General features: G+C 43.7%; 1 pseudogene; it reads right to left on the bottom strand.

The window, feature by feature from the left end:
* Positions 1-12: 12 nt before the first annotated feature.
* Positions 13-20,423, bottom strand: LOC148756106 (mitotic spindle assembly checkpoint protein MAD2A-like; annotated as a pseudogene).
* Between the last annotated feature and the right edge of the window lie 3,551 nt (positions 20,424-23,974).

Below are 23,974 nucleotides of genomic sequence, written 5' to 3'. Positions count from 1 at the left end.
TGGTGACTTACAGAGGCTGCCTAGGCGCACTGTTAATTCAAAAGCAGCCCTGGGGATGCTCGGGAGCCAAGAGGGGAGGGTGGCCTAAGGCAGCATAGGTAAGAGACAGGTAGGAAGGCAGTTAATTCACGTGTGCCAAGCCCAGTGCCGGGTTTCACCTCCAGGACTCCACATTCCAGCGGGCAGCTCCCAGGGTACAGATGACTGCACCTGGGGCACAGCCCTGGGTCTGACACCTTGGCTCAGAAGCCTTTGGAAAGAAGAGCTTATCCTGACCTCCACTCAGGTGTTATTCCCAAGATGCACACAAGATGGCAGCAGAGAATAACTTTTCCCGGTGACCTGCACAGGATGTTAATTCCAAAATGCCCACCAGATGGCAGCAGAGAGCATTTCCCTGCCCACTAGCCTTAAAATGAGAATCCAGGCCCCTGGGACTACATTCTCTTTGAGATAAATCTGTTTTAGGCCCTCACAGGTCCCATCTCACCTACTACTCCTATTTTCCAATTGAGGCAGAGACAATGATTATCTCCCTTTCACAGGTATTTAAAATGAAGACTGATTCTAACCCAGTTCTGAGTCCGAACCGAGGCTGAAATTACCAACGTGGGCCAGAATAGCTTGCACGCACACACAGGGTCCTGGACAAACAGAGTGATCCAAACAGTCCTTAAAGCATTGAGTGGAATCTTGGTTATTCTATTCTGGAAAATCTGCAAATAACCTTAATAACCTAATCTAGTGAGCTGAGCTAACCAGCCACCCCTAGAAAGATATTTTTAAGAGAGCCCTATTACCAGAATTTAAGCAGTAGAAATATTAGCTTTGTAAGTGTAACTGATATAAATTACAACCCAATTGGAGATTTTTTCAGTATGGTTACTATACAAATGAAATAAATGGCAAAAGGACATGATAGCAATATTTTATTTATGTATTACCAGATATTTTAGGACATGAACAAAGATTCTGAGTGTTCAGACTTCTTTTGTTGTGTTTCATATTTAAATAACTCCCTACCTGTATTCCGAGTCAAGCTACTTGACAAACAAGTATGATTTGAGAAGGCATTTAGCTTTATACCAAAAGTTTTTCTATCTACAGTTACCACCTTCAAGGAATTGACATTACGAGACAAATAATATGCTGGTCCCTTTTTTGAACACTGCAAAAAATTGTGTCAACAGCACTGGAAGTCAAACTGATACCCCCAAAAAATGGAAAAATCATTCATGGTCCAGGAAAGTATGTTAAGTTCTCCCCCGCATAACAGTTAAGCAATAAAATATGTAAACTACAGTTGACTTGGTTTCCGGAGAAGCACATTTGAGGATTACGTTATTGTTCTCTTCTCATCTACAGTCATTAGCAGGGATTCTGTGGGCCACCATGCTATTTACTCTGTGGATTGTGGTAGTGAGGCAGGAAGACAGACTTGCTCACAATTGGTGATCAACTATGGTCCTGTCTCTTCCCATTTTTCAGGCACAACCTAATATTTGTATAAATCAGGAGGTCAAAGGAACAAGAAACTTCCGACAATGACAGGAATATCACTGTAGCTGTGATCTGTCTGATCACAGAAAGGATTTCATCTTGGAGAGCTTTCTGAGCCTTTTCTCTGAGTGTACTGTCATCTTTGGCAGTCTTGTCACAATATCAAATTATCGTCTTTCAAGGACCCTTTCAATATGTGAGAGGACTGCCACTACTTTCTTAACTGAACTCTTGTACAATCCAACTGTTAGTTGTCCCACGTTATTTAGGTATTTCATGAGCTCTGAATGAGTAGTTAGAGTCAAGGTGAGCCCACATTTCTGCACTAGAGTCAAGTTTTCAAGTGGATACAGGCCACGCTGATATAACATGTTGTTGATGTCAAGAACTCAGCCATGATGTCAGTGCTCGTGCAGGGTGGTGCCTCACTCCCGGGAGACCTGCAGGACCATTGCCAGACCCACAGACGGGCGAGCCCACTCACAGGGTGATGGCAGGGCTTACGGCAACTCCCCGTCATCTAAGTCCAGTGATCTTTTTTCCAAACATAAACTATTTTAATTGTATATCTCTTACATACAGTAAAATGTAAAGATTTAAAATCCATTGGTTTTTTTGTTGTTCAAGGGTCAAAATCCATTGATTTTTGATAAAGGGCAGACAACATTAAATTGTGTAAAGAAGGGTATTTCCAAGAAATGTGCTACACAGCTGGCCATACACATGAAGAGAAATGAAACTGGACTCTAACCTCACACCACATACAAAAATTAACTGGAAATAGATGAAGGGCTTAAATATAGGAGGTAAAAGTATAAATTCTCGAAAAAACATGGAGATACATTTCTGTGACTTTCGATTAGCAATGTTTTCTTAGACTTGATAACACATACAAGCAGCAGCAACAAATAGGTAAATTGGACATCCTCCAAATTAAAAACATGTGTGTATCAAAAGGAGCGATCCAGAAAGTGGAGGCAGCCCATCGAATGGAAAAATATTATATACCTGACAAGAGTCTGTTATCCAGAGTAAAGAATTTTTAAAACTCATGAACAAAAAGACAACTAAAATTTGTAAATGACCTGAATAGAACCTTCTCCACATTAGACACACACATGGTCAACAGGCACACGAAGATGTCCCACATCCTCGGTCCTGATGCAAATGCAAATTACAGCCACAGTGTGATCCCCCTTCACATGTACCAGAATGGCCATAATAGAGAAAACTAACACAAATGGCAGCAACAATGTCGAGAAATCAGAACCCTTAAACATTCCTTCTGAAAATGTAAAATGGTGTGGCCTCGGGGTACTACAGTTTGGCATGTCCACCCCATAAAAGAGTCCCACGTGTTTCAACAAATCCACTTACAGAAATAGACCCCCCCCAAAAAAAAAATTTAAGAGATGTTCAAACAAAAACTGATAAACTGATACATAAATCTACAGCTGCACTGTTCACAGTAGCAGAGGCCTAAACAATCCGAATGACCATCTTAATCAGCAGTGAAAAGTAAGCAATTGTGCAGCAATACCAGGATTCTTGAGATTGATGCGATTATGAACATATTTAATAATTTCTAGAATATTCCCCATAGCACATACAAAAATTTTAATGTGGCAGAAGACGTCTTTACTAATACACCAATATATTTAGTTCATCTACAATAAATAGCAAAAATTGATAAATCTATCTTCAGTACTGTTTCATTATTTTCTATTTGGAAATAGTCTAGACATTCAATACATATCCATCATTAATTTAGATAACAAAACTTCAAAGATTCAACTTACCAAAGACTGGTAAAAAACCTTTTCAATGTATATATACAATATAATTATTGCTAAAGAGTTTACCTAAATATCTTTTATTGTCATTGTATCTATTTTATATATTAGTTAAAAATGAGATTTCAAAATCACTTATTACCGAAGCTGTTTTCTTGACACATTTTGTAACACAGATGACAAACTTATTTTTATAAACCCACTTAAATATATATATATATTTTACGTTAATAACTTTCAAAGACATGACTATGTGATAAAACCAAACTAAAACCAGTTTTAATATCAAATATTTCACCAGATCATTTGATCCTGAAAAGCCTATGGGTTACTTTGTATTCTGTTTAATTTATATAAGCATTTAATTTATTCTACCCGATAAGATACTACAAACTAGTAACACCATCCAGAGCTACAAAACATCTTACCACAAACACAAAGTGGTTTCACACTGACATTACAAATTAACAGAATTAGTAATAACTGTAGAGAACGCACGAGATGGTTTACCAAGAAAACAGCTGGTTGTCACAAGAGCTCTATAACACAATTAAATGTAGACGTTTTTCCCATTCCGGGATACATCGTCTGTACAAGGACAGTGAGGTCTAAATAGTGAGACACACCAACCAGCCTCCTTACAGCTCAGGCCAGAAAGCCAGAGGGCCCTCCACACAGAGTGCAGAGGATGCAGCCCTCCCAGAGCCAAAGGGTCACCCCCAAAGACAGAGACAGCACAGACCTTTGTCACCCAAGCGGTCGGGATGGTGGGGTGGACAGGGTGTCTCAAATATCCCACAAAATGTGAGGCACCTCCAGCCTCAAACCCACTAATTTGCGGACCGGGATCTAGAAAGCTGGGGGGACAGATGCCCCTTATGGGCAGAGGCCCCTCTGGACACACTCCCCTGGGAGCTGGCACAGCCAGGCAGAGGTGCACTGGGAACCCGATCTTACCCCACTGGGCACCAGGTGCAATGGAGTAAGTGCACATAGCGGATGGTGGGAACCAGACCTTCCTCGGTCACAAACCCAAGCTCCCGGGACACAGCAGAAGGAAAGAAAAACCTCATGCGGTTTCTAGACAGGGACCCACACAGCAAAGTTTGTTTCCGCAGACGCCGGTCTGGAGAGAACCGCTTAACTTCACAGCCTGTGGGGCTGTCTCCAATGACAGGCTTATGGGAGCCTGTGCCCGTGTTCTGTCCCTATGGTAGTTCCTTCTTAGGACAAAGGACACGCAAGACACAGACACATGAAGAAACAAACATCTCTGGGAGAAAAGAATTAAGAAAACTCTGGAGTCTCTAGGTACAAGAAGTTGCTTCAAAAATATTTTCCTGCAAATCTTATTCAGAAAAGAAAGGACTCGCACCCCTTCCAACTTCTACCCAACTGCAGACAGAGGCCAGGAATGTAATACATGCACACCTGGAATTCCAAAGATGGAAGAAATCAGGTAAATATGACATTTTAGACAAGGGTGGGAATGGGCTCTTAGATTTTAGATATAAAAATGGGAGATTTACAGGTAATTCAGGAAAAGATGAACACACGTGGCAGGTCAAGTTTTGTGAGGCTCCTGCCTGGAGTCTTCCTGTCTACTGCTAAGGGTACTGGGCTCAGGTTTTCATTTGTGCTTCACAGTCTTTCAGGAGGCAGGAAAAGGGGAGCCAGGCTGCACAGGAAGGCTTGTATTGTTAAAACTGCCCCTTTTGCAATTTCTTTTCCTTTGTTTAGCTATGTGGCCTCTGGCAATTGTGGGCTGCGTTTACATTTCTGATCTGCTTGGGAGAGGACCTGGGGGAGATGCTGAGACCCTACTTTCTATCAGACTGAAAAATACAGCTTCCATTTTTCTCAAGTTTCTGATCAGGTATTAGAATCTTTAAAACCTGTTACAACATAGCAATTCTCATACTCTTAGATCGCCATGCGGTTTTTAAAATTTTGCACATCTCTTAATTTTCCCTTCTGCCTTTTTTAAACCTAATGTTGATATTAGCATTTTTAAGACTCAACAAGCTGAAGAACTAATTCAAAAGTTAAATTTCCTTGAATTCGTTTGTATTAAACGTGTGGTCTTTCTCTAGGTTCCAATAAAACAGCTGTTTGTCATGAGAGTTTTCTTAACACATTTTCAAAATTAGCAGTTTTTTCAATTCAAAGTAGCCACAGTCTGGCCACTGATTATAGGATTTTAATAGATACTCAAACCCATAAGCCTTTTTACATCTTAACCGAGGAAGCCAAAGGCTTTCTGTCCCTGTGGTATTTTCTTTTTATGACAAACGGCATAAGACACATAGACACAGAAAAAAATGATCACTTCTAAAAGGAAAGAATCAATAAAGAAAAGCTGTGAGTCGCTACTCCCGAGAAGCTAGCTTCACAAACATTTTTCCCTGCCAATCTACTTGTAGAAGAGAGGAAAAGGACATGAGGCACTTCTACAGTCTCCCAAACCCCATAAATACACCGGGAAGACTGACATGGTGAACAAAAACACTGCTTACCTCTGCGGGCAGACATCCTTGTGCTCTCAGGGGCAGCGGTTTCCAGGAGCTAGCAGTGCCCCAATAATGCTGGCAGGCTCCCAAAAACTGTGAGGGCTTAAAAAAAATTCTTTTGCTCTCATCTTATGTCTTAGCTGAGATCAGCCCCTTGTATCATCGCAGAAAGGCATTCCAGGATGTAGGAACAATACCTCATGAAAAAAGGCAAGCAGGCCAAGGATTTACTAAACGAGAGAAAATATATTCCCAAAATTCAGAAGTGCACTGGACCAGAAGGAGTGGGACTGCACCGAACAAAGAAAATTTAGGATTATGTTTGAACGGGGGCACGAAATATTCCAGGGAGGTGATCTCTGAGCGTTTCCAGGGCGTTCCCAGGGCGTGTCTTTCTTGGTGCCTCCTTCCCACCGGGAGGAGGGATTCCTTGTAGGAACTGTCACGGGGACACAAGAGGTAGAGATTTTTCCTGCTTGCAATGCTAATACTATTGTAATCCATCACAGTTACCTGTAGCTGCACCTTGTCTTAGGAATTTTCCCTGCCTGGAATTCTCATAGGTTATAATCCCTCACAATTAGCTGCAGCTGAACCTTTTCTTCGGAATGATTGCATTTCTGTTTTCTTTGTTTCCCCTCACATCTTCCTTTCTTCCCCCTTTCTCCTTGTGACCTTGTGCTCTCTGCCTATGGTGATAACTTCTTCTAGCTCAACTAATCATAAAATTAATAGAATCAGATTAAGATAAAATCGAATTTTTATATATGCACATGGGGAATTCCCATACATGTAAAAATTCCAAAGGCAGCGAGGTAAGATTGGGTACTTTGCAGGTAATTTAGGAAGACTGGCACACTCATGGAAGGTAAATTGTTAGGCTATCTAGAAAATAATGCTACACAGGGGAAGGGTGGTCAACAGGCTATATTGGGCATCTTCCCTCCTTATGCTAAGGAGTTTACCCCAAGTTCCCCTCCTAAACCAGGTCTTCCATTTGAATCTCTTAGGCAGGAAAGAGGGAGGGTCAAAGGCTGTTTCAGAGTCTTTTGTCTGGAACCCTCGAACTCTAACCAGAACTAGAACTCGAACCCGAACTCGAACATGAACTCGAACCCGAACTCGAACTCAAACTCGAACCAAACTCAAACCCGAACTCGAACTCGAACTCGAACCAAACTCGAACCCGAACTCGAACTCGAACCCGAACTCGAACTCGAACTTGAACCAAACTCGAACCCTAACTCGAACTCTGTGGGGAGCCATGGTTGCAGTTAACTTTAAAGCCTTAATGGCTCAGTTTATACTTAACCTATTTCCTCCCACTGAAGCAATTGTCTCTGCCTGCATCTGCAGAGTGCTTGCATGCTGCTCAGGAATGTGGTGGGAGTGGCCAGTTCCCAGAACAGAAGGCTGATGCCTATCAGGGCTATTGATAAGATAATTACATTTGGGAGTTTCAGTAAATTTTGTGTCTCCTGTGTTAAAGTTAAAGATTCACTGTTAACTAGGTAATGCATTTTTGTACTTGTTAAACTGCACGTCCACAGAAGGTATAAATTCTGGGGACAAAATAAACTCAGCGTCTCCAGGAACACTGGGGTCCGCGATCGCCATCATCAAAGTGTGAGTGCCTTTTTTCATTCCCACTCCCCTTGTCAGGAACCGTTCGACTCGTGGCGGCAGGCCCGCTGCAAGTGGCGCCCGAACAGGGACTGGATATAGGGGTAATAGTGAGGAACACCGTGTGGCAAGGGCCCAGCTCATTGGAGCTAATCAGTGGATGCACGGTGAGCAAGGCACTGTCCCCTCGGTCGAATGAGTGTGTGAGTGAGTGATAGCTCCACGACTTTGTGTTACGGAGCTTGATTGGGTCCTAACCTGCGGTTCCGGTTCTGTCATATGGCATAACGGCGACTGGGCTTTACAACCCACCAGGCCGGGGAATTATACCGGCGCGCCTCTAGCTAAGACGGATTTGGCCCCGCAAGGGACACGGCCAGAAGGACACCTGAGTGTTTTTCTTTGTTTGAAAGAAGGGCCGAGTTAGGGAAAAAGGATGGGTCACGCCAGCAGCAAGGACCTGTATGTTAGAGGACTTAAGAAGTTGCTTACCGCCCGTGGCAGTCGGGTGAGCAGAGAACAGTTAGACAAGTTTTATAAAAATTGCAAAAGAAAGGTGGAAAAACAGTTACAAGATTATTATGCTGCCCATGGACTTAAACAAAAGGGCTGCAAGCTAGAGAAAGTGAAACAAGCTGAGAACGAGGAAATTCTCCCATCTGCCGCTTCTGCCGCTTCTCCGGCAGAGAGAGAGAAGGAGGGAGGGGGCGCAAAGTTGTTAGAGGGAGTTCTTAAAGTTAACAAAGAGCCGGTTGCTCAAGAGTTTCCAGACGACATATGGGAAAATTTGAGCCCTAGAGACCAGGAAGAATTAGAGGATGAGGCTGCTAAATATGATAGGGACAAAAACTCTCCTTTAGTGGCTATGGCTCAAGGAGACGAGCAGCCTGCAGGCACTGCACTCTCTTTTGCAGATCAGCTAAAAAAGATTCAGGGACAGCTGATTGAGCTTAAAGTTGCTGTGGACAGAGGAAATTGTCCTCGGAGTCCCCAGATTCCTTTTAGAGATCAATGGAATCCTCGGGGTAAAGATCCCCCCACAGTTAATCCCTCTGCACCACCTCCTGAGGAGCCCCGTAGGTGGGGACCTCCGCTGCAGTCTTTGGTTTGGGAAATGCCTGCTGAGCCTTCGCCAGGTTATGTTAAGCCAGGATCGGACTCTGTTGTACGATCCCCTCTTCAAATGGCTTGTGAAGAAGCTCACAAGCAAGGGGAGTCCACAGAGCATTTTGGAATATATCCTATCTTTAAAAGGCTCAACAGACGGGATCTTTATTAAAATCTCAATCAAAATAAAAGCCTAGATTACAACTAAATTCTCCTCCAAGTGTAGTTGCAGGGCTGGATCCACAGCCTGAGGCTCCTGTTTTAGCACCTGTGACAATCAGGCAATTATCAGGCGTAAAAGATCAAAGGTCCCTCCTACAAAAGATTTTACAAGCTGCTAGTACAGGAGCAACTTTAAAAGGGACACATTGCTTCCTCTAATTCTCCCTGAAATTCTCCCATTTTTGTTATTAAGAAAAAATCTGGTAAGTAAAAATTATTACAAGATTTACAAAAAGTTAATAAAACCATAAAATTAATGGGAGCTTTACAGACAGGCTTGCCCTGTCCTACAGCCATACCAAAAAACACATATAAAATTATTTTGGACTTAAAAAGATTGTTTTTATACTATACCTTTAAATCCTGATGACTGCCCTAGATTTGCTTTCAATGTTCCTTCTGTTAATTTACAAAAACCTTTTAAGAGATATCATTGGCTAGTGCTACCTCAGGGAATGGCTAGTAGCCCTACATTATGTCAAAAATTTGTATCAGCTACAATAAAACCTACCTAAAGGACATTTTCAGATATTTACATCATCCACTACATGGATGACATACTTCTTGCCCACTCTTGTGAACCAAAGTTGCTTGCTGCTTTTGCTTATTTACAAAAAAAAGCTCCATAATTATGGGCTAGTTCTAGCCCTCCAAAAAATTCAACAAGTGCCTCCTTACTCTTATCTGGGATATTGTTTAATGCCTCAAGCCATTGTGCCTCAAAAAATACAAATCCGGCGAGATTGTTTAAAAACATTAAATTATTTCCAAAAGCTACTGGAAAACATTAACTGGATTAGACCTCAGTTGCGGTTGACAACTGGTAAATTACAACCTTTGTTTAAAATATTACGTGGGAAAGCTAATCCTACTTCTCTCCACAAGATAACACGGGGAAGAGGCTTTGCTTGTATTTCTCCAGGTCTGGAAGAAAAAACCTTTGTAAATTCCTGGTCGGTGTTAAACCATACCATGAGCGACAGCCCACAGAAGAGAAGACATCTATAGATACCCATCCACGCCCCTAGGGTGTGAAAAAGCTCTCACTTTCCACAGCTGCAGAAGGACTTTCCACTTCAAACCCTGTTAAATGGATAAAGACTTTGGGTAGAGGGTTTGCTGGGGATATTGCTATTCTGTTTATTGTTCTGTTTGTTTTACATAGTCCTCAGATGTAAACAAATAGCCCTCCGACAGGCTGTAAATAAAATAACTACACGTTCTGTGTTTCTCATGCTTCAAAAAAATAAAAAAGGGGGAGATGTAGTCACACAACAGCCTAGCCGACTGTTCCCCCCATGTCTTTCCTTAAGGAAAGAAGAGCCTGTAAGACTGGCTTTTTAGGACTTTGCTTATCTTTATGTTTTACACCTCATGTCTCTCTGTCTGGTCCCCAAAAGATGGTTTGCAGCCAAAGACGGGTAAGATATCTCAAGGGAGATACAACCTAAGCCAGGCAAAACCGAGTGGGGACCCCCAATGAGCTGCCTTAGAAAAATATGGGAAGAGGCCTTGCCTCCCCTTTCCCCTGCCTGGGAAAAGCCACTGCTGTCTCTGGCTTTCCTCCAAGGAGATCGGTAGCCAATGACGGGTAATAATCAGTAAGCGTTTTTACAACCTAAGACAGGAGTCGATCGCTTTGATGATTGATATCCAATGACGGGTAAGTGAAAATGTCTGTACTGACCACCTAAGCCAGACACGATCTCAAAAATATAAAATAAAAAAGGGGGAGATGTGGGGAGCCATGGTTGCAGTTAACTTTAAAGCCTTAATGGCTCAGTTTATACTTAACCTATTTCCTCCCACTGAAGCAATTGTCTCTGCCTGCATCTGCAGAGTGCTTGCATGCTGCTCAGGAATGTGGTGGGAGTGGCCAGTTCCCAGAACAGAAGGCTGATGCCTATCAGGGCTATTGATAAGATAATTACATTTGGGAGTTTCAGTAAATTTTGTGTCTCCTGTGTTAAAGTTAAAGATTCACTGTTAACTAGGTAATGCATTTTTGTACTTGTTAAACTGCACGTCCACAGAAGGTATAAATTCTGGGGACAAAATAAACTCAGCGTCTCCAGGAACACTGGGGTCCGCGATCGCCATCATCAAAGTGTGAGTGCCTTTTTTCATTCCCACTCCCCTTGTCAGGAACCGTTCGACTCGTGGCGGCAGGCCCGCTGCAGAACTCGAACCAAACTCGAACTCGAACTCGAACCAAACTCGAACCAAACTCGAACTCGAACTCGAACTCGAACAAGAACCGAACTCGAACTCGAACCAAACTCGAACCAAACTCGAACTCGAACTCGAACCAAACTCGAACTCGAACTCGAACTCGAACCCGAACTTGAACTCGAACCAAACTCGAACTCGAACTCGAACTCGAACCCGAACTCGAACCAAACTCGAACTCGAACCAAACTCGAACTCGAACTCGAACTTGAACCAAATTCGAACCCTAACTTGAACTCGAACCAAACTCAAACTCGAACTCGAACCAAACTCGAACTCGAACTCGAACTCGAACCAAACTCGAACCCTAACTCGAACTCGAACTCGAACCAAACTCGAACCAAACTCGAACTCAAACTCGAACTCGAACAAGAACCGAACTCGAACTCGAACCAAACTCGAACCAAACTCGAACTCGAACTCGAACCAAACTCGAACTTGAACTCGAACTCGAACCAAACTCGAACCAAACTCGAACTCGAACTCGAACCAAACTCGAACCCGAACCCGAACTCGAACTCAAACTCAAACTCGAACTCGAACTCGAACCAAACTCGAACTCGAACCAAACTCGAACCCTAACTCGAACTCGAACCAAACTCGAACCCAAACTCGAACTCGAACTCGAACTCGAACCAAACTCGAACCCGAACTCGAACTCGAACCCGAACTCGAACTCGAACCCGAACTCGAACTCGAACCCGAACTCGAACTTGAACCAAACTCGAACCCTAACTCGAACTCGAACCAAACTCGAACTCGAACTCGAACTCGAACCAAACTCGAACCAAACTCGAACTCGAACTCGAACTCGAACCAAACTCGAACTCGAACTCGAACCCGAACTCGAACTCGAACCCGAACTCGAACTCGAACCTGAACTCGAACCAAACTCGAACCCGAACTCGAACTCGAACCCGAACTCGAACCAAACTCGAACTCGAACTCGAACTCGAACCCGAACCCGAACTCGAACCCGAACTCGAACCAAACTCGAACCCGAACTCGAACTCGAACTCGAACCAAACTCGAACCAAACTCGAACCAAACTCGAACTCGAACCCGAACTCGAACCCGAACTCGAACACGAACCCGAACTCGAACCCGAACTCGAACTCGAACCAAACTCGAACCCGAACTCGAACTCGAACCAAACTCGAACCCGAACTCGAACTCGAACTCGAACCAAACTCGAACTTGAACTCGAACTCGAACCCGAACTCGAACTCGAACCAAACTCGAACCCGAACTCGAACTCGAACTCGAACCAAACTCGAACCAAACTCGAACTCGAACTCGAACTCAAACTCGAACCAAACTCGAACTCGAACTCGAACCCGAACTCGAACCCGAACTCGAACTCGAACCAAACTCGAACCAAACTCGAACTCGAACTCAAACTCGAACCAAACTCGAACCCGAACTCGAACCCGAACCCGAACTCGAACTCAAACCAAACTCGAACCCAAACTCGAACCCGAACTCGAACTCGAACTCGAACCCGAACCCGAACTCGAACTCGAACCCGAACTTGAACCCGTACTCGAACTCAAACTCGAACCTAAACTCGAACTCAAACTCGAACCCGAACTCGAGCTCGGACCCGAACCCAAACTCGAACTTCGAACAAGGCAGCATAGGTAAGAGCCAGGTGAGAAGGTAGTTAATTCAGGTGTGCCAAACCGTGTGCCGGGTTTCACCTCCAGGACCCCACATTCCAGCGGGCAGCTTCCAGGGCACAGCCCTGGGTCTGACACATTGGCTCAGAAGCCTTTGGAAAGAGCTTGTCTTGACCTCCACTCAGGTGTTACTCCCAAAATGCACACGAGATGGCAGCAGAGAATAACTTTTCATGGTCACCTGCAACCAGGTGTTATTCCCCATATGTACACGAGATGGCAGCAGAGAATAACTTTTCATGATCACCTGCAACCCGGTGTTATTCCCCATATGCACACGAGATGGCAGCAGAGAGCATTTCCCTGCCCACCAGCCTTAAAATGAGAATCCAGGCCCCTGGGACTACATTCTCTTTGACATAAATCCTGTTACAGGCCCTTCACAGGCCTCAGCTCACCTACTGGTCCCATTTTACAGAAAAGGCAGAAACAATTAATATCTCCATGCACAGGTAATTAAACGGGAGAGTGATTCTAACACAGTTCTGAGTCCAAAACCGGGACCGAAATGGGCCCACATGGGCCAGTAGAGCTGCATACATGGGATCCTGGTCAATATTATCTACGTATTATCAGATACTTTAAAACATAAGCAAAGATCCTGAGTATTCAGACTTCTTTTGTGGTGTTTCATATTTCAATTACTCCCTACCTGTATTCTCAGTTGAAGTACTTGACCAAAAGGTGTGATGTGAGAAAGCATTTAGCTTTATACCAAAAGTTTCTAGTTTTATACAAAAAGTTGTTCAGGGTCAGGCCAGGAAGCCAGAGGCCCCTCTATACGGAGTGCAGAGAATGCAGCCCCCCCAGAGCAGATGGTAAACAAAGACAATGAGAGAAAGCACAGACCTTCGTCACACAGGCAGTAGGGATGGTGGAGTGGACAGGGTGTCTCCGGTCTCCCACAAAATGGGAGGCACCTCCAGCCCCAAACCCACTAAATCGTGGTCCCCAGCAGATGCTGCTGGACCGGGATCTGTCCAGCACTAACGGGTAAGGAAGGCTGGGAGACAGATGCCCCTTATGGGCAGAGGCCCCTCAGGACACACTCCCCTGGGAGCTGGCACAGCCAGGCAGAGGTGCACTGGGAACCCGATCTTACCCCACTGGGCACCAGGTGCAATGGAGTAAGTGCACATGGCGGATGGTGGGAACCAGAGAGGATTACCTTCCTCGGTCACAAACCCAAGCTCCCGGGACACAGCAGTAGGAAACAAAAACCTCATGTGGTTTCTAGACAGGGACCCACACAGCAAAGTTTGTTTCCGCAGACGCCGGTCTGGAGAGAACCGCTTAACTTCACAGCCTGTGGGGCTGTCTCCAACGACAGGCTTATGGGAGCCTGTGCCCGTGTTCTGTCCCTATGGTAGTTCCTTCTTAGGACAAAGGACACGCAAGACACAGACACATGAAGAAACAAACATCTCTGGGAGAAAAGAATTAAGAAAACTCTGGAGTCTCTAGGTACAAGAAGTTGCTTCAAAAATATTTTCCTGCAAATCTTATTCAGAAAAGAAAGGACTCGCACCCCTTCTAACTTCTACCCAACGGCAGACAGAGGCCAGGAATGTAATACATGCACATCTGGAATTCACACAAGCATGAGATTTCCAAAGACAGGAGAAATCAGGTAAATATGACATTTTAGAGAAGGGTGGGAATCGGCTCTTAGATTTTAGATATAAAAATGGGAGATTTACAGGTAATTCAGGAAAAGATGAACACACGTGGCAGGTCAAGTTTTGTGAGGCTCCTGCATGGAGTCTTCCTGTCTGCTGCTAAGGGTACTGGGCTCAGGTTTTCATTTGTGCTTCACAGTCTTTCAGGAGGCAGGAAAAGGGGAGCCAGGCTGCACAGGAAGGCTTGTATTGTTAAAACTGCCCCTTTTGCAATTTCTTTTCCTTTGTTTAGCTATGTGGCCTCTGGCAATTGTGGGCTGCGTTTACATTTCTGATCTGCTTGGGAGAGGACCTGGGGGAGATGCTGAGACCCTACTTTCTATCAGACTGAAAAATACAGCTTCCATTTTTCTCAAGTTTCTGATCAGGTATTAGAATCTTTAAAACCTGTTACAACATAGCAATTCTCATACTCTTAGATCGCCATGCGGTTTTTAAAATTTTGCACATCTCTTAATTTTCCCTTCTGCCTTTTTTAAACCTAATGTTGATATTAGCATTTTTAAGACTCAACAAGCTGAAGAACTAATTCAAAAGTTAAATTTCCTTGAATTCGTTTGTATTAAACGTGTGGTCTTTCTCTAGGTTCCAATAAAACAGCTGTTTGTCATGAGAGTTTTCTTAACACATTTTCAAAATTAGCAGTTTTTTCAATTCAAAGTAGCCACAGTCTGGCCACTGATTATAGCATTTTAATAGATACTCAAACCCATAAGCCTTTTTACATCTTAACCGAGGAAGCCAAAGGCTTTCTGTCCCTGTGGTATTTTCTTTTTATGACAAACGGCATAAGACACATAGACACAGAAAAAAATGATCACTTCTAAAAGGAAAGAATCAATAAAGAAAAGCTGTGAGTCGCTACTCCCGAGAAGCTAGCTTCACAAACATTTTTCCTGCCAATCTACTTGTAGAAGAGAGGAAAAGGACATGAGGCACTTCTACATTCTCCCAAACCCCATAAATACACCGGGAAGACTGACATGGTGAACAAAAACACTGCTTACCTCTGCGGGCAGACATCCTTGTGCTCTCAGGGGCAGCGGTTTCCAGGAGCTAGCAGTGCCCCAATAATTCTGGCAGGCTCCCAAAAACTGTGAGGGCTTAAAAAAAAATTATTTTGCTCTCATCTTATGTCTTAGCTGAGATCAGCCCCTTGTAGCATCGCAGGAAGGCATTCCAGGATGTAGGAACAATACCTCATGAAAAAAGGCAAGCAGGCCAAGGATTTACTAAACGAGAGAAAATGTATTCCCAAAATTCAGGAGTGCACTGGACCAGAAGGAGTGGGACTGCACCGAACAAAGAAAATTTAGGATTATGTTTGAACGAGGGCGCGAAATATTCCAGGGAGGTGATCTCTGAGCGTTTCCAGGGCGTTCCCAGGGCGTGTCTTTCTTGTGGCCTCCTTCCCACCAGGAGGAGGGATTCCTTGTAGGAACTGTCACGGGGACACAAGAGGTAGAGATTTTTCCTGCTTGCAATGCTAATACTATTGTAATCCCTCACAATTAGCTGTAGCTGCACCTTTTCTTCGGCATGATTGCATTTCTGTTTTCTTTGTTTCCCCTCACATCTTCCTTTCTTCCCCCTTTCTCCTTGTGACCTTGTGCTCTCTGCCTATGGTGATAACTTCTTCTAGCTCAACTAATCATAAAATTAATACAATCAGATTAAGATAAAATCGAATTTTTATATATGCACATGGGGAATTCCCATACATGTAAAAGTTCCAAAGGCAGCGAGGTAAGATTGGGTACTTTGCAGGTAATTTAGGAAGACTGGCACACTCATGGAAGGTAAATTGTTAGGCTATCTAGAAAATAATGCTACACAGGGGAAGGGTGGTCAACAGGCTATACTGGGCATCTTCCCTCCTTATGCTAAGGAGTTTACCCCAAGTTCCCCTCCTAAACCAGGTCTTCCATTTGAATCTCTTAGGCAGGAAAGAGGGAGGGTCAAAGGCTGTTTCAGAGTCTTTTGTCTCGAACCCTCGAACTCTAACCGGAACTAGAACTCGAACCCGAACTCGAACATGAACTCGAACCCGAACTCTAACTCGAACTCTAACTCGAACCAAACTCGAACCGAACTCGAACTCGAACCAAAACTCGAACCAAACTCGAACTCGAACCAAACTCGAACTCGAACCCTAACTCGAACTCGAACCAAAACTCGAACCAAACTCGAACTCGAACTCGAACCAAACTCGAACCCTAACTCGAACTCGAACCAAACTCGAACTCGAACCCTAACTCGAACTCGAACCAAACTCGAACTCGAACCCTAACTCGAACTCGAACCAAACTCGAACTCGAACCCTAACTCGAACTCGAACCAAACTCGAACCCGAACTCGAACTCGAAAGAAACTCGAACCCGAACTCAAACTCGAACTCGAACTCGAACCAAACTCGAACCAAACTCGAACACGAACTCGAACTCAAACTCGAACCAAACTCGAACCCGAACTCGAACTCGAACTCGAACCCGAACTCGAACACGAACTCAAACTCAAACTCGAACCAAACTCGAACCAAACTCGAACTCGAACTCGAACTCGAACCAAACTCGAACCCGAACTCGAACACGAACTCGAACCCTAACTCGAACCAAAACTCGAATCAAACTCGAACTCGAACCCTAACTCGAACTCGAACTCCAACCAAACTCGAACTCGAACCCTAACCCTAACTCGAACTCGAACCAAACTCGAACTCGAACTCGAACTCGAACCAAACTCGAACCAAACTCGAACCTGAACTCGAACTCGAACCAAACTCGAACCCTAACTCGAACTCGAACCAAACTCGAACTCGAACCCTAACTCGAACTCGAACCAAACTCGAACCCGAACTCGAACTCGAACCCTAACTCGAACTAGAACTCGAACCAAACTCGAACTCGAACTCGAACTCGAACCAAACTCGAACCAAACTCGAACCCGAACTCGAACTCGAACTCGAACCAAACTCGAACCCGAACTCGAACTCGAACTCGAACTCGAACCAAACTCGATCCAAACTCGAACTAAACTCGAACTCGAACTCGAACCAAACTCGAACCCGAACTCGAACTCAAACTAGAACTCGAACCAAACTCGAACCCGAACTCGAACTCAAACTCGAACCCGAACCCGAACTCGAACTCGAACCAAACTCGAACCAAACTCGAACCAGAACTCGAACTCAAACTCGAACCAAACTCGAACTCGAACTCGAACCCTAACTCGAACTCGAACCAAACTTGAACTCGAACTCGAACCAAACTCGAACCCTAACTCGAACTCGAACCAAACTCGAACCCTAACTCGAACTCGAACCAAACTCGAACCCTAACTCGAACTCGAACAAAAATTCGAAACTCGAACTCGAACCCTAACTCGAACTCGAACTCGAACCAAACTCGAACCCTAACTCGAACTCGAACTCGAACCAAACTCGAACCAAACTCGAACTCGAACCCTAACTCAAACTCGAACTCGAACCAAACTCGAACCCGAACCCGAACTCAAACTCGAACTCGAACCAATCTCGAACCCGAACTCGAACTCAAACTCGAACCTGAACTCGAACTCGAACTCGAACTCGAACCAAACTCGAACCCTAACCCGAACTTGAACCAAAACTCGAACTCGAACCCTAACTCGAACTCGAACCAAACTCGAACTCGAACTCAAACTCGAACCAGAACTCGAACTCGAACTAACTCGAACTCGAACTCGAACTCGAACCAAACTCGAACCCAAACTCGAACTCGAACTCGAACCAAACTCGAACCCGAACTCGAACTCGAACTCGAACCAAACTCGAACCCGAACTCGAACTCGAACTCGAACCAAACTCGAACCCGAACTCGAACCCAAACTCGAACCCGAACCCGAACTCGAACCCGAACGCGAACCCGAACCGAACTCGAACTCGAACATGAACTCGACCCCGAACTCGAACCCGAACTGGAACCTGTACTCGAACTCGAACCCGAACTCGACCCCGAACCCGAACTTGAACTCAAACCCAAACTCAAACCCGAACTCGGACCTGAACCTGAAACCGAACTCGAACTCGAACCCGCACTCGACACCTTACCCGAACTCAAACACGAACTCGAACCCTTGAAACTGAACCCACACCCTCGAAGACTAACCAAAATTTATAAACCCGAACCCAGAACCCTTCAACCTGAACCCCCTTCCTATTAACTTCGAACCCAAAAAAAGCTGAAAGCCAGAAACTTAAACACAATCCCGAAACCCAAACCCCTAACCTCAAGCCTCTGGACTCTGTACTCCAAAACCTGAATCCAAATGTGAACCCTGAACCCAAACCTGAAGGCCAAACACCAAAACTGAGTCCGGAACCCCTGAAACCCGAAAATCAGTACCCTAAACCCGAACACAAATGAACCCTGAAACCGAATCCCAACACCATAAACACTATAACCCGAACCCTGTACACTAAACCCCAAAATCTTCTACCCGGAAACTCACAACAGAACAAGAAACACGAAACCAAACCAAATCCCTAACACCAAACACAAAGCCCTAAACCTCAACCACAAACCCCTGAACCCGAAAACCCGAACCCTGAACACTGAAAAAACGTTACCCCAAAACCAGAGCCAAAACACAATCCCTAAACAGAGACTGAAACCGAAACCTCTATACCCTAACCCTGAACCCGTGAACCCCAAAATCATGTACCCAGACTCAAATCAGAACAAGATCACCGAAACCAAACCCAAACCTCTAAACATGATCCAGGAACCATGAACACCAAAACCTGTACCCCGAACCCCAAAGACCTGTACCCCAAAACAGGACACAAACACAAACCCCAAAATTAAACCGCAAAATGGAACAACGAACCCCAAAACCCACAACCCCAAACCCTGAACCCCTATACCATACACCTCATACCCAAACAGCATCCCCAACCCAACCCCAAACCCTGAAACCAAACCCAAATGCTGATACCTTAACCCGAAGTTGGAATCCCTGAACCCCAACAACTGAACCCCAAACACCAACACACACGTGGACCCAAAACGGGAACCTGAACCCTGAAACCAAACCTCAAAACCAAACACGAAACAACAAAAGAACAAGAAAAAAAATGAGAAACAAAAACTCATAGACAGACGATAGTTTACTGGTTACCAGAGGGTAAGGGGGGGGAGGGGGAGATGAGGGTAAGGGGGATCAAATATATGGTGATGGAAGGAGAACTGACTCTGGGTGGTGAACACACAGTGGGATTTATAGATGATGTAATACAGAATTGTACACCGGAAAACTATGTAATTTTACTAACAATTGTCACCCCCAATAAATTTTTAAAAACTCAAAAAAACAAAAAACAAACACGAACCCTAACCCTAAACCCAACATCTAAACCTACCCCTGAACTGTAAACTTTAACCCTAACCCTAACCTTAAACATAAACCGTAAACTTTCACCCTATCCCTAACCTTAATCTCCCGAGATAGGAGATCAAGAGCCCTGCGTGAGATCCACGGACCATATTCACTCGAGCCAGGAGAGCGAGAGACGCCAGGATGTTTCCCCACCACGGGAGGTGAGGTTTGTTTTGAGAGCTTTGCTTAGCTCGGTGTTTGACGTGGAGACACTGTTGCTCTGGGGACGGCATCGACTGCCTTCTGTACCTGCTTCTTTCGGTATTTCCCAGAGAAACACTGGACGAGGGAAGAGAAGGTAAGGAGGAGCTTCCTGTGCTGCCCAGTCGCTGAAGGGGGTGTCGAGCCCCAGCGGACAGAGCGGAGGCCGGGCTGGGTGTGGAACCAGGGCTGGTGTTTGTTATGTGAAGCGAGATAGGCTTTAGGGTCATGGTTCTACGAGCGGCTATTTATTGTTTTCACTGCCATTCGTGTAGGTTTCATTTTAAGCTCCATTTTGCTTCCTTGATGTATGTGGTTTATGTCATTTCCACTGTTTTGCTTATGATTTTTTGTCTTTTCTCGAGTGGCCTGGATAAGTCCATTAAAACTCCTGCTGTGTCTGCTGACACATTTCTAGTTACTCACGTCACCTGAGGCCCGACTGCTGATGTAGTCTTCACACATTGCCTTTTAATAACACGGTGATTGCAACAGGGGTAAATAGCTTCACCTCCTTGAGTGAACTTGGATATGCATAGGGCTTGGACTCTAGTAAATGCATGTCTTTCTGCTTTCATGGTCTGGTTTTGACATTGTTGTGTAGAATTGTAATTTACTTTCCATTAATTTCAAAAGTGAACTTTCAATAGCATTACAGGTACTATGTCTGCACTCAAATTATGCAGATGCATAAAAAAAGGTTTATTTGGGGGACAAGGGAGAATTCCCACCCAGGACATGCAGCCATGGACAGCCGTGCTGCCAGTCCCCAGCAGAAAAGGGGAGATTCTTTTCAGGAAGGAATTTGGAGAGCTGTTATAACCAAGGGGCTCTTCCTGTAGGGCTTTGCCATCCATGTAGCAGTGAGAGCGCCCCCTACAGGACCTCTCCATTCCAGTCTTGGGCGAGGGTCTTTTTTTTTTTTTACACAGGCAATCTTTTTTTGCTGTATTATGTTACAATCCGTTGGTCTGATTTGCACTTTAAATCGTTCTTTCGTGCATGATTTTGTAACATTATGCACTGGTTATTTCAAAAAACTATGGGTTCAGTGACCTATGCAGATCTCATGAATGTGAACACATTTCATTTTACATCAAATCATATTCATCACTATCATCAGTCTTAAGTACTTGGAAGCTGTGACATTCACAGTGGCAGATACAACTTTTCCAAAATTCTATTTTTCATCTGAAGCTAAGTTTTATATTGCCAAGAAATGCTGTTATTTATTTTGCATGAATTTTCTTTCATGCAAAGTTGAGCTTCCAAATCTAATGATCACATAAGTGCTCTTTCTGGAGACAATTTAAATACAAATTGTAGAATATTTGTTACATAGATATTATAAGACAGGTAATCAAAGGTTGAGATCGAATAAAATTATTTTTTAATGCTCCATTAAGGACATTCTGAAGTGAAATGTCACATTTCTTAAAACTGTGAATGTGGTCATGAAGAATAATAACATAGCTACTAATTAATCAACTCTAGTACCATTTGCTTGATGCATAATGAGTGGCAATAGTTTTACCGACTATAGCTTTTGCAAATCCAGGGAAAGAATGCAAATAATCGCTGCAAATCCAACAAATGTCTTAAATTTGGGATTATCAGTGATCACTGTAAAATTCTCTCAACTTTTCTGTCTGGGTGAAATTTTTCATAACACATTGGGGGAAAATATAGTAGACAGCAGGACAGATGTGGACTATGATCTATTGTTTGCCAACTCCTGGTGAATTACGCTAGGCCAATACATCACTGTCTCGTTCTTACAGCATTATGGTGAGCCGTGACAAGTAGTAGGTCAAAACACTTTTTATTGTTCTTCAAAGTGGTCTCGGTTATTTTCATTCCTTTGGTCTTGCATGCACATGTTAGACTCTGATTACCCACTTCCACATATACCACCCTTTATGTACATTGTGGTTTGTCTGTTAGGATGTATCTCCATGTGCCAAGCGCGGTGTCTTCATTATCCAAGGACTATCCTCTCCCCTTCCTCTTTGCTAAAAGATGACTATGTCTTTACTTATTGGTTGGTGATAAATGTATGACACCTCCCCATTTGTGATTCACTGGATGAAGGTTGATGTCTTCATTGATTCATTCAACACTTGAGAAATATTTCTCGAATGCCAGGTATGAGCCTGCCACGATTATGAGGCACAGAACATACATCGGTAACTAATATTCCTTGTGATAAATTCATTGAGGCAGGGGAACACATAATAAATGATGTAAATATTGCTTTTTTTAAAGGTAACAAGTACTATGGAAATAATAGAAAAAAACAACTAGAGGGGATTGGCAGTGCCAGTGGTGTAGCTGCAATTTTAAATAAAGCAGTGCCTTAATTTCCTAGGCCTGGTGTAACAACTACCACAGAGTGTGGGATTAAAAAACAAATGTATTGTCTCACAGTTCTGGAGGCTATATGCCCATAATCAGGGTGTTGGTAGCATTGCTTCCTTCTAAGGGCTGTGAGCGAAGGATTGTGTTATAGGCCTGTCTCCTTCACTCGTAGACCTGTCTTCTATCTGTGTCTTCACATCATCTTTACTCTATGTGTGTCTGTGTCCACATTTCCCCTTTTTAAAAAAAATAAGGACAACAGAGGTATTGGACTGGTGATCTAATGACCTCACTTTACCTTGATGACCTCTGTCAAGACCCTTTCTACAAAAAAGGCCGCATTCTGGTCCTGGGGGATATCACTTCCAAGCATGAGTTTTGGGAGGACACAATTCAATGCTTAACAGACAATCAGATAGAATTCATTTATTTATAAGGTGATACACCCTAAATCTAATCTTTTTCCATAGGGCTGTGTGATTCAGGGAACTTTGCCACTAAAAATATCTAAACTGTAATTGCTGATGGACGTAACCAAAAGCGGTTGGTCTTTCAAACTGTTTGAAGCCCAAAATCTGTGGAATCTCTATTCCCTTGCCATCCATCTCTTAAATTCATCTCATTCTTGGAGTAACTTGCCAACTGCAACCAAAAGGTGTTTTTATACACCATTACTTTGATTTTACTTGATTCCTGTACAGCTGCTGAGACACTAGCAACATAGTTAGTTTGGAACTGGGCTAAGGACAAAGTTAACTAAATCAATTTCTTTCATTTCCTGCCATGTAACAGGAAAGCCAGTGCCATGGGTTTCATCCGTGTATGCTTAATGAAGGGATGAATGTTAAGATACATTGACCCCCCCATGTGCCTATAGCTTTGGACACTGTGATGCTGGGGTTTTTTAATTCGTCAAGGCTTTCCCATTCCTCTTAGTAAATTGCCAAGATCCTTAGCCAGACGTGGAGGCAGCAAGGAGTTTCATAAAATAGTTCAGCCTCTGGATTACGGAGCCAAAGTGATTTGGGTGTGAACCCTGGCCCCTACATTTCTTATTGTGCAACCTGGCCCAGGTCACTTTGAGCTTATGAAGTGGAAGTTAATACATATGAACAGATTTACCGTGAAATTTAAACGAGATGGTGCGTGTAACTCACATGCCACATGACGTTTGAAACATAGTTACTTTCTTCCCTTCAAATTCTAATTTCAATTTAGTAGCCTTTGCATTTTAAGTTATTATGTCATCAACACAATGACAGAGGGAGACAGGACAGTATTCGAGGGAGCTCTGAGTGGTTTTTCAGAGAGAATTATTATTCTCCGGAGAGAATAACGATGGTAGGGCATATTTACTTTTTCAGTTAGAATAGCTGATTTTATAAGACACTATGCCATGTGCCAGGCATTATAGTGTTGAGACCAGACACACACTAGCCAGTTATTTTTTAATTGAAGCTTCGCCATTAATAGCTACATGAATTTAGTCAAATTATTTAAAAATTCCAAACTCTAGTTCCCTTAACTAGAGGGGGGAGAATATTATGTTCCTCGTACGGTTATAGATAGAAATAACGCAGTAAAGGGCTCAGCAGATCGGGTACCTCATAGTCAGGTGTCTGTAGTTTTTTAAATAAGCAATGATGAGTACAACTTGT

The sequence above is a fragment of the Rhinolophus sinicus genome, chromosome 13 (assembly GCF_057876585.1).
Source record: "Rhinolophus sinicus isolate RSI-liver-muscle chromosome 13, RSI-T2T, whole genome shotgun sequence".
Lineage (NCBI taxonomy): Eukaryota > Metazoa > Chordata > Mammalia > Chiroptera > Rhinolophidae > Rhinolophus > Rhinolophus sinicus.
Note: the sequence above shows the minus strand (reverse complement) of the source record. Positions and strands in the feature narration are given on the sequence as shown.